Source organism: Meriones unguiculatus, chromosome 18 (assembly GCF_030254825.1).
Source record: "Meriones unguiculatus strain TT.TT164.6M chromosome 18, Bangor_MerUng_6.1, whole genome shotgun sequence".
NCBI classification, from domain to species: Eukaryota; Metazoa; Chordata; class Mammalia; order Rodentia; family Muridae; genus Meriones; species Meriones unguiculatus.
This window is the reverse complement of record NC_083365.1, coordinates 47,701,698-47,713,321: the sequence shown is the minus strand read 5'-3', so window position 1 is coordinate 47,713,321 and position 11,624 is coordinate 47,701,698.

Genomic DNA, 11,624 nt, shown 5'->3' with positions numbered 1-11,624 from the left:
CCTGCTGAGCTCACCTCTCCCCACAAACAAGGCAATCTGAGGTGGAAAAGCTCCTTCCTCCCCTTGTCCTGTTTTCTAGGGCACCAAGCCAGGTGCCTGCTCCATTCTCACACCTGCCAGTCTGGATTCCCAGGAGCCCCAAGCCACCTGTGAACTCTATCCTCTCCACCCTCCCCCCACCTCACCCCTGGAAACCCTGGGCCCAGGAAACTGCTTCAGGAAATGAAACAGGTGTTTAATTTCATTCCCTGCAGAAGTGATGCTGCAGATCCCCCTGGGAAGCTGCAATTTCCCCTTGTCACCTAGGTCACTTTCTTCCTGTCATTCCCGTGAGCATCACCTAGGCAGCAAGGAGGACAGCTGGGGATCCGTGTGTGGGCTCCCAGCTCAGCTCCTGGTTCTCAGCAGGTGTTGGAGGGGTTGGAGTGGAAAACAAGCAGGGACTTAGCAGACAGAGGCTAGGCCTGCCCTCCCATGGCCTTTTCTCTTTTCATTGTGTGCGCGTGTGCGTGCATGTGTGTGTGTGTACATGTGTATGTGTGTGCACATGTTTCTGCCTGTGTGGGTAAGGGGGCACACGTGTTGGGGGTGCACCGCACAAGTGTGCTTGCACGTTGGCAGGGTGCCTGTGCATGTAGCGGCTTGAGGTTAATTTCAGGAATCATCCTCGACGGCTCTTTCATGTTACTCAGTGACACCAGGTCCCTCCATTGAATTCAGAGCTCTCTCTCTCTCTCTCTCTCTCTGGTGGGGTTAGTCTCCCTTGCCAGCTTACTCCGGGGGTTTTGTTTTCACTTTTGAAGGCAGGAATCACAGGCAGCCCACCAAGCCCACCCAATGTTTATGTGAGTTCTAGGGGTGAGAACTGCCGTCTTCAACTCAGTTATTACCTTGACCACTGAGCCATCCCTGTTCTTTCCAGTCTTCTCCCTGGTGGAAGGGGACAGAGAGGATGCTGGGCTTTACATGGACTTGCCCTCGCTCTCACTGAAAACACTCCACACAGGAGGCTTGGGTTGCACAGGACCCACGTGCTAGTGACTCAAGTTGCTGTGGAAGTCAGCTCCAACCTTTTTTTAGAGGAGACAGTAGAATGTGGACAGTGGAACACTACTCAGCCTTGGAAAGGAAGGGATTCTATGTGGGACGATGCCACTAAAGTTGAGGTATTGAGGACACTACCTTGTGTGAAATCAGCCGGTCTCAGAGAACAAACGCTGTGAGATTCCTCCTCTAAGATGAATGCAGGCAGTCAAGTACCTAGAATTACAAGAGACTGGAAGATGGAAGGTCTGGGGCTGAGGGAGGAGAACGGGGATTGTCAACAGGCTGAGTCTGTACTTTGTGAGATGACAAGAGCAAAACAAGTGCACTCACTGCCACAGGCCTGGACACTTACAGATGCTTAAAGTGGCAAATTTCATGGTAAGTGGCTTTATCACAGTGAAAAAGATCTCAGAGGGGCGATTTGCCTGAAGGTAGCAGCTGCTAGGAAGGGGGCTGAAATGGAAGCCACAAGGGGTGAGTGACTAAGGGGTGCCTCTGCCTTATCCTTACAGTTTTCCCATGAGCCACTGCAGGGAAGGGTGAAGAAAGATCACGGAGGGTTAGCAAAACTGGGGCAGCCACGCGGAGGATAGTCCTCAGGACTGGAAGCGTACTCACACTGGCCCTGGCACAGGTCAGATGGAGATGGGGATGACTGTTCCAGGAGAGAAGACCTCCCAGCCTGCCCTGGGTGCGCTGCAGAGAGAGGTTAAATGCATGCAACAACAGAGTCGCCGTTTGGCCACTGCAGAAGTCCAGCAGCTACAGTGGGGACGGGAGGGAGCCAGTCCACTGAGGCATCTTGGGGTGCTCTGAGGCATCATGTCTAATCACAGGGTAGAGGGAGAGGTGAATGGGAGATGGGGGGGTCTTCCCTGAGTGAGGTTGCTGCCTTAATAACAATCTATAGTGAGACATGTCACATCTTTCCCGAGGGCTCGTACAAGGCTTGTCTGACTGAGCAGGACTGAAGAGAACTAATCAGTTCTTTCGGCCTCAGCTCATGAGGAAAATTTTGCTCAGTTGTCTGGGATTTCAGCTCTAGGTGCTGTGGGTCTGGGAACTCAGGCCATGTCATTTGGGTCCCTTCCCCATCTTTCTTGTTCTGCTTTCTACCCCTTCTGTTCTGATCTGAAACAGGGTCTTGTAGCCCATTCTGCTCTCAAACTCCCTATACAGGTAAGGCTGGTCTGAACTCCCGGACCCCACCTGCTTCTACCTCCCAAGTACTGGGATTACCAGACAGGTGCACACCCAGTTCTGCTTTCTCTACTGGTCTCTCCTTTGTTGTCTTTCTCCCCATACCACCCCATTTCCTTGTCCCAATTTGAGGTAGACAGCTCTACAACCCAGCCAGTATGGAGTTCAGGAAGTAGGCCAGGCTGGGCTTGAACTTGTATCCACCTTCCTGCATTGGCCTCCCCAGTGCCAGTATTCCTGGTACAAGCCACCACGCTCATCTCTGTCCTGGCTCCGACCTTTTCCTAAAGCAGACTTTGCTCACTAGGCCTTCTCTTCCCAGCTGAGAGGCACCTCCTCTTTCCCAGGGGCCCCAGCCCAAGGCTCAGGGCCAACTGGGTAACCACCTAGTACTGAGCCAGGCCCTGGTCTAGCCTGGAGCTGGGGACTTGAGATTAGAGTCAAGTAGATGCTAAAAGGAGTCCAGGATGGTGCTCCCAGATGGGGGAATGGATTTTGGGGAAATGGGAGGGCCAGGAGTCCTCCAGGTGACCAGAGCAGAGGCCACAGATGGTTCTTCAGAGCATACAGCCTGGCTCGCTCCCTCCACAGCCTCCATCCTGCTCTGAAAGATACACTGATCTCACCTCCTGCTTCCCCTTCACACATCTTGCCAGCCGCCCAGGATGCTGGGTGAGATCTGGCCCTGCTTAGGTGCCAGAGACACAGTCTGGTGGGGCTGCACCTGCCAGCTGACACCCTCCCCTCCCTGATGCACTGTAGGGATGAGGGACCTGGTGACTAGTGCATGCTTTTGGTTACTGGTTTTCTCTCGCTGTCACCTCCTGCCTGCCACATCCTAGGCCATCTGAGGTAGCTTGCTGCCAGAGCTACACACCATGGCAGCCTATTGGAGGGCAGGAAGAGCTGCCTCATGCAAGGGAAGAGCTGGGGGGCAGGGCACTAGGGTTAGGCGAGCAAGAGGGCATTGTGAGCCGCTGGGGTCATTCCAAGATCCTGCTGTTGGCCTCTAGGCCTCCTCTGCACCATGCCTGAGGACTCCTGGGCTGTCTGCAGGCTCAGGCTTCTCACAGCGTCTGTCTTGGGAGTGACTGTAAGGTGCTTCCAGATTTGCCTCTTCTGGGATAAACTCTCATTCATTCATATAGCTCACGCAACAGCTGCCAGGGTGGGGCTGATGCTGGACTCTAGGCATGCTGATGAGATAACTCAAACTTTGGGGTGAGAGACTGATGTAAAATGAAGTCGGCATCTGATGGAAGAGAAACCCTGACGACACAAAGGAACTCCCTTGGAAGGCATGAAAACGTGGGTGGAGGTGGGCACTGCCCGGCAGGAGAGTGAACCTCCAGCCGAGGATGCCACTAGGAGATGTGCTCCAACCTGAGGCATAGTTAGGATGAAGGTAGAGAAGCAGGAGTCTGGGTGGCTTTTGAGCAGCAGGATGCTGGAAAGGCTAGAAGGTAGCTTGAACTCCGTTAAGAAGCAGTGGGCCCACCGTGAGAGATTCTGGACAGTGTCTGACTCATCCTGAGTTGCCATGGCTACCTGAATCTGATTGACACTATGAGCCCACCGACCAGCCACCTTTACATTCCAGATACCATGGTCACTTTTTCCTTGTTTGTTTTGAGACAGCATCTCAGGTAGCTGACCTCAGATTCCCTATGTAGCCAAGGATGACCTTGAGCTCTGGATCTTCTGCCTTTATCTCTCAAGAGGTGCTGTTAGTCACGTGCCACCACAGAGTGCCAAGGATTAAACCCAGGGCTTTGAGTATGCCAGTCAAGTGCCCCATCAATAACTATCCTTCACTGTATGAGCTCCACTACTCACCTAAAAAATAACTGTGCCCTGGCCTCTGAACACTTTAGCTGAGAAACCAAGGCTTATTTGAAACTTATCTTTGACCTGGCATCCTGGTTTAGTATATTTGCTGTTTGCTGAATCGGCTGCCTCAGGGCCTCTTCTTACCATCTCTCTTTAATAATAACGCCTCCTCCTCACTGTTCCTGACCAGCACTCAAGGCAGTTCCTGTTTCCCATAGCCTCCAGTTGGACTTTCTTGGACTTCATTTTCCCAAGGCTAGCCCACAGAACACCAGGAAACATTCTTGTTTAAAACTCCACTGGCCTGCAGGCTCCTGGTTTTTTGTTGTTGTTGTTGTTTGTTTGTTTGTTTGTTTCATCTTTGCTCCTTTGCTGTCACAGAGCAATTTGGGACTCAGCCTGTGGCTCAAGCATCCTGGGGATTCCATTCTTCCCATCAGAGCCAGCAGCTCTGTATCTCTCTTACCTCTGCTGCTCAAGTCACACGGGCCAGGTTGTCCAGCGCCGAGCTCCTGCTACAAGTCAAGCAGAGTGAGAATGGGGCAGAGGGAGCTTAGTTAATGGGAACTTGCTGAAAATGAGGAAGGGGGATACAAATATAATTGCATGGTAATAGTCATCATGAGTCTTTTTTTAGCAACTACCATGTGTGCCAGGAAACACTTTCATCTGTGGAGCATAGCCATGGACACGGTGGAATCTTTTCCCCTAGCAACTCTTGGCAACACCAGTGTCCTTTGGGGGAGAAACTACAATAGCATTACTGCTATGAGAAACACTGGCTATGTATGTATATTTTAAGCCTATAAAATGAAGTGAAACTTAAAACCCAGGCTTGGTGTCACACTGGTCACATTTCAAGGGCTCAGTGGCAGTAGGTGGCTGGTGACTGTGGTCACAGAGCTCAGCCAAACAGGTAATGATAGATGGTCACTTTGAGATCAGTGGACAGGAGAAGGGGCTGGGAGCTAGAGAGAGGCAGGGGTGCTGTTTGGAAAGAAGAGTCGATGAGGAGGAGGGGCAGAAAGAAGAGCAGCAAGGGTGTGTGTGAAGAAGGACTTCTAGGGAGGACTGTGGGAAAAGACTACTCCAGGCACAGGGAACAGCAAGCTAGCACAAGTCAAGGGCCTGACATGCTAGCAAGGCTGGCCTGCTGGAGAAGGGAACAAACTGAGGGAGTGGGGTCCACCTGGAGAATCAGGATAGTGTGGTGGGGGATGAGGACATTTGGTGCCTTGAGCAGCTCGAGGAAACTTAGGGCGTGACAGAAAAATCACAGACAGGAATCAAATTGCAGGGGGAAGGATATGATTTTCAGGTTAAGTGGATCATCTAAATGCTGGGCAGGAGCCTGGCCAGGAGGATGCTAAGCCAGATGGTTTCCTCCAGGGTGAGTGGCAGAGACAAGCCAAGACTGTGCCCACTCTGGCTCGTGCTGGGTGGGAGCCTGATGCCCATCAAATGAACACTCTGGAGGTGACCACGGTATTTCTAAAGGTGGGGAACCCAAATTCCCTTGCCTCCCCTGCACATCCTTCAGGCTGCGTGATTTTCATTCCACACTGAGCTTGGGTGTCACTCAAAGCCTGTCACTCAAAGCCTGCAGTAGCTTTCGGGGGTGTCAGGTGGCCTTGACCCTTCTGAAACCCTATCCATCACACTTCACCCTCCAGTCTTTTCCATTTCCGGCAGGGGTTTGGACTGTATTCACACAGCAGCGACCTGCCTTGTTGTACAGCTGCCTGGACACCTCCAGCCACATTTACAACCCAGGAGTATAGAAGGAGTTTCTGCCCTGGAGTAAATCTCACTGGTGGGGAAGAGCCTGGGATAAATGCCCCTTCTGGATTCCAAGCTCTGCTCAGAAACTGCTCCTGTCCTCAGCCCCTCAGCCACTTCCCCAGCATACACTGCTGGACCTAAGTTTGGTTAAGGCCCCACTCTTGAGCAATGGAGACCCAGGTTCACTGAAAGGCTCTCCTCAAAAAACAAGCTAAAGAGTAACTAAGGAAGACACTAGATATTGATTGACCTCTGATCCCCACACATGCACCTATAATGCACATAGATGAAACAAATAAAATAAAATAAAATAGATACAAATAGAGGCAGAAAGAGAGAGTAAATCTGGCCTCCCTTCCTCTTCTTCCAGAAGCACCAATCCCAGCATGCCCCGCTCCCCATCAACTTTATCAAAATCCATCACCTCCCTAATGCCCTGCCCCATAGTGCCAACACGTTAAGTGTGGAACTTCATGGTACGAGTTAGGGCGTCACGACCGACCGACAGTCTAGAGCAGAGTGGTTTCTGATGCTCATGGGCTAAGCCATGGCTCCACACCTTCCTTCCCACTGGAAGAAGGCTCCAGTCAAGCCTGGGCCTGGCTTTGATGGTTTCACAGAAGGATATTATCCATAATAGGCGAAGAACCCTCCTGAGGTTCCCTGGGGTCCATCCCAGTACCACTCTGCAAACCCACCGTCCAACCTGCTAGGCATAAGCAAGGGTTTCATATATTACAGTCTCCCCCAAGGTAGACCTGACTGCCATATAGAGGGCACTGGGGTTACACATGCCACAAAATGCCAGGTCAAGGCCTTTTTACCCTGGGATTTTTAATATCTTCATTTATAGGTAGCAGTAGTTATGAGTAGTAATTATAGTAGTAGAGACAGGTAGCCCAGGCTGGCCTCCAATTCATTGTGTAGCTGAGAATGACCTTGAACTCCTGATCTTCCTCAGTCCTGGGATATAAGCGTGTGCCACCATGGCCAGTTAGTGTGACGCTGGGAATGGAACCCAGGCTTTGTGTGTGCTAGGGAAGCACTCCGCCAGCTGAGCTGTGTGCCCCATCCTTCATGCTGCAGTTCTAGGCTTGCCTCTTCGAGGGAGTGTTTCCTGAATTTACTTGCTTGGGGAGTCCTCCCTCAGGTGTGGACCATCTTTGAGGGTTTGGGTACTTGCAGAGGGCCCAGCTGCTGCGGGGTTTGGAAGGCTCCACCCTGTCCCAGATGGACAGATCGACTCTGGGGTTTTCCCTGAGTCTGGCCTCACTGCTTCAATCTGGGGGGGGGGAGCTCTGCTCCCTCCCCTGCCTGCTCTGGGGAGAGGGCATGAGTCAGTGTCTTGGGCTGCCAGCTCCAGGGTGAGAGAAAGAATATGTGTGGCAAGAGGTCACTGTAGCTTTCTTAGCTTAGAGAGGGACTGCCAGCTGCAGGGGCAGAGCCAATTAAGGTGAAGCATTGGCAGAGGAACAATGATGGTTGTTAAAGCCTGGGATGTGGGGTGGGACTGGGTGGGGGGGGAAGCTGGCTCAGTCAGAAAAGTGTTTTCTATGCAAGAAAGAGGACCTGTGTTTGGATCCCAACATCTACATAAAAAGGCATGGCAGTTTTTTTCCTGTAATCTAACCCTCTGGTAAAGCAGAGACAGAGGGCTCTCTGGGCCTGGCTGGGGTTCAGTGAAAGATCCTGACACCTGTGCGTGCGCACACACACACACAAGGCAGAGTGCAATAGAAGAAGACACTCAATGCTGACCTCTGTCCTCTGCAACGCACACATATATGCACACACACACACACACACACACACACACACACACACACAAGCACACATGCGCACCTACAGTTCTCCTGTAGGGCAGGTTGAAGCTAATCCTCCAAGCTGCAGAGTGCTCCAACCACCAACACTGGCCCAGCCTGCAGTGGGATAGAAAGACGGAGAAATCGTGGGAACACGTGGGAGAAAACGGAGCCCAGAGTTTGATGGAAGCCTTTACCAGGGGACAGTCAAGAATGCCAACACAGTGAAGGCCTGGAAGATGTCAACAGAGAGATGAGATTCTCTTTCTTTAGTCCTGTTTCCAGCGGGAGTTCACGGAGAGTGCACGACCTTTCTCACTCGCCCTTTGGAAACCTACAACTTTCCAAAAGTCTCATCTGAACCCCCTCCCACTTAGAGTAGAAAAGCATGCCTACACCTCCTTGTGCAACCTGAAGCTGGTTTTAACTTATCAGAATGGAATCCTGTCCAAGGTATCTCCAGAGGAGATCTATAATCTCAGTCTGTAATCAAGAGGGACACAGCTTCTCTGACTCTTTGAGATGCCGCCTCAGAGGCACCGGACAGTATACATGTGGCTAATGCTAAGGCATGTGTGAGGGACTGCTCTTGGCCAGGCCCACACTCTGTTCTCAGGTCCATCTCTAGGGCCTAAAGCCGATTAAAGGCATCTTTTCATAAACCCCAAACCAGCTTCACAGTGGCCTGAAGCTCTGCTTACTGTGGCCAAGGATCAGGGTTGTTCTGAGTCAAATTCTCTACAAGATTAGAGAGCAGCTCAGGCTGCTGCAGGAGACAGCATAGTGCCACTGTGCCTTTGTCCCTACTGCCCACTGACCTGCCGGCCACTTCCTGCAGAAGGCCGAGCATTTTCTAGCTGAGCTTATGAAGAACTCAGAACAAAGATAAGAAAGAAAAGAAAAGGTGGGCTGGAGAGACGGCTCAGCCTTTAGGAGTGGTTGTTGCTTGCAGAGGACCCTGGTTCTATTTCCAGCACTCACAAGATAGCTCACAACCATCAGTAACTCCACTTCCAGGAAGCCAATGCTCTCTTCTGGGTCTCACAGGCACTGCATGGACATAGTGCCTATCCACACAGGCAGGCAAACCACCCATACACATAAAAGAAGGCAAGCAGAGACAGAAGGCAGGCAGACAGACAGGTGAGAGGGAGGGAAGGAAGGAAGGAAGGAAGGAAGGAAGGAAGGAAGGAAGGAAGGAAGGAAGGAAGGAAGGAAGGAAGGAAGGAAGGAAGGAAACAGAGGGAGAGACCGAGACAAGAGGTGCAACACTCCCAAGATCTCACTCATGTGAGTTCTGGTCCTGTGTGCTTCCCATACCCTCGGACATTCATTCATGAAACACTAAGGACACTCTAAGTCCTAACTTGATTTCAGCAAGCCTGGGCACCAGAAACTTGGGGCCCAGACTTTGACAAACCTTAGACCTTTGCAGCCACTACAGTGGCCCCTTTGCCCTGTCTGTCTCTCCTATGGAGTGGAGACACAGGGTTCTGGATGAGCCAGCCTGTCTCCCAGGTGCCATCACCATCGTGTGTATCTGCTAATGTGGGGGGCTGGAGAAGACAGAGTGGGCAGTAAAGTGGTCTTTCTAAGCAGAGTTCAAACTCTCCTCTTCGTGGGCTATCTACTGTCCTTTCTTCAGTGTTATGCTAGGTATATTGATGGCCCGTGTGAAGAGAGAAAGGCCCAGCAGCAGGTCTACCCCACCTCCCGTGTAAGACCCTTGGGGTTCTGCTAGACACCTGCTCAATTCACGAATAAGTCCCTGGTTTTTTAAGCCACCAAGAGCTGGGCTGTTTCCGTGTGCAATGAGCTCTGCAAAATTCGGCATCACCCTCTGCCTCCTCCCCCACGGCCACCTCCCCACAGGGGAAGAGGGGAACCCTGGGAAGTCCACAGACAGGAGCAGGAGGACCTGAAGCCCACAGGCCAGTTGTCTGAACTGACATAGCAGAACAGCAACAAACACCCACTCGGGGTTTTCCACTGGAGGTGCACACTTGTAAATGGGACAATTTCACAGCAAAGTCCAGCCCACTGGCACCGCTGGGACCAGAGCTAGAAAACAGTCATTTCCCTCACCAAATTGCCACCGCTGAACTTCCTGCCGTGCTGGGCTCCGGCGATGTAAATTAATTCACTAGATGAAAATCTGGCAGAGAGGAGAAAAAATGGGCCTGCTGGGCAGGGGACAGCTCTGAGCAGGAGTTCAGCGACATGGAAGCAACAGATTCTGGGCTCAGACGCAAGCACACATGCACCAGGTTTTGTGGGCACCCAAGCAAGGCATCTCTGAACTCTCTCTTTCTCTCTCTCTCTGTCTCTGTCTCTATCTCTGTGTGTGTCTGTCATTCAGGTGCCGAGACTGCACAGCTTATAAGGAGGCACAAGCACCTGTTTCCCCTCACAAGTTCCTCCAGCAGAGGCTGTGGTCCAAGCTGGGACCCACACTGGGTCCACTGCTCTGAAATCTAAACTCTTTGTAAAATAGATTCTTTTTCATCTTACAGTATGTGATGCTGTGGCTTATGTGTGGCCCTCAAAAATGTCAGTAATCATTTGGACCTGCAGATTCTCTCTCCAGATGGCTTACCTTACTGTGTTGTTATCATTATCATTGTCATACTTGAAGCCTCATAGTCACAGGAGGTTCCAGACCTCATGTATATTCCAAGAGAGCAGGGGTTAATTGAAAGGCCTCTTAGGACCTAATCTTTAAAGCCCATATAATCTTACATCAGCCAGTTTTGACTGGTAGAATGAGTCTCAGGCCAGCTGAGATTAAAAGAGATAGAAAAACAGATCAGTGCTAAATGGGAGACTTAATAGAGCCACATTGCCAGCAGGTGCTTGGATTGGGATGGGAGAAATTTGCAGTCACTAAACATTCTACCAGGGACTGAGAATGTGGCTCAGTTGATAGCATCCACCTAGCTTGCATGAAGCCCTCGGCTTGATCTCTTGCATTACATAAGCAGGATGTGGTGGTGTATGTCTGTGATCCAAACACAGTACAGGAGTACAGGCAGGAGTGGAGGCAGAGGCAGGAGGATCAGAAGTTCAAGATCACAAAAGTTGGGGGAAAAAAATGTGTTTGCAAAAGCTAGAGGTAGGAGACTTGCTCCTTGTCTGGTCTGGATATCATTGGCTGCTAGAGTTCATACAGGCATGCGCTTGTCATGACAAAAAGCCCAGTGCAAGCTGTTTGGAATGGCCACAGCCAGGGAAGGGACTCCTGGAGTCAGACCATGCACTGGCAGGGGACAGTGAGGGTTGCAGGGAAGCTTCCTCCTGGCATCTATGCAATTCCTGAGGCAGCTCTATAGCTGTAGCTATTTGTCTCGAGTTTCTCCCTCAAGCAGCTGGGACACAGGACAGTGTCTCACAGCTGTCAATTAGGGAGTCAATCAGCCCTAGAACCCCTAGTGTTAAGCTTATTTAAGGGGAAAGTGAAAAAGGTAAAATGGTACAGTAAAAGTTTATGGTTAAGCGTTAACAACACTGCCTCAGTATTGAACAGCTCTCTGTTCTTAGCCAAATAGGACACTTAGGGCATATTATGTTCTTATTAGGGACCTCACCAAAAAGTCTTAGGCAGTCCATCTGACCTTTTAAACCTCTGCCTTTGTGCCATTGTGGACAATGAGTTGCTGGCTCCATGATTTTGAACTTTCAACTTCCAGAACTGGGAGGAAAAAACAAACAACCAAATTGCCCAGCGTAAAGCATTTTGTTATAGTTACTTAAGTAGACTAAGAAACTCAGCCTAACACTTTAAATTTTGGTCGTGTTTCATTTTGGTTCGCTTTTTGAAGGAGGATCTCACATACCCGAGGATGGCCACATACCTGAGGATGGCCACATGAGGATGGTACATCCCTATGTACCAAAGGATGAATCTGAACTCTTGATATTTCCATCTCCACCTCCTTCGTGCCTGGATTTGCTGTGTACCACCCC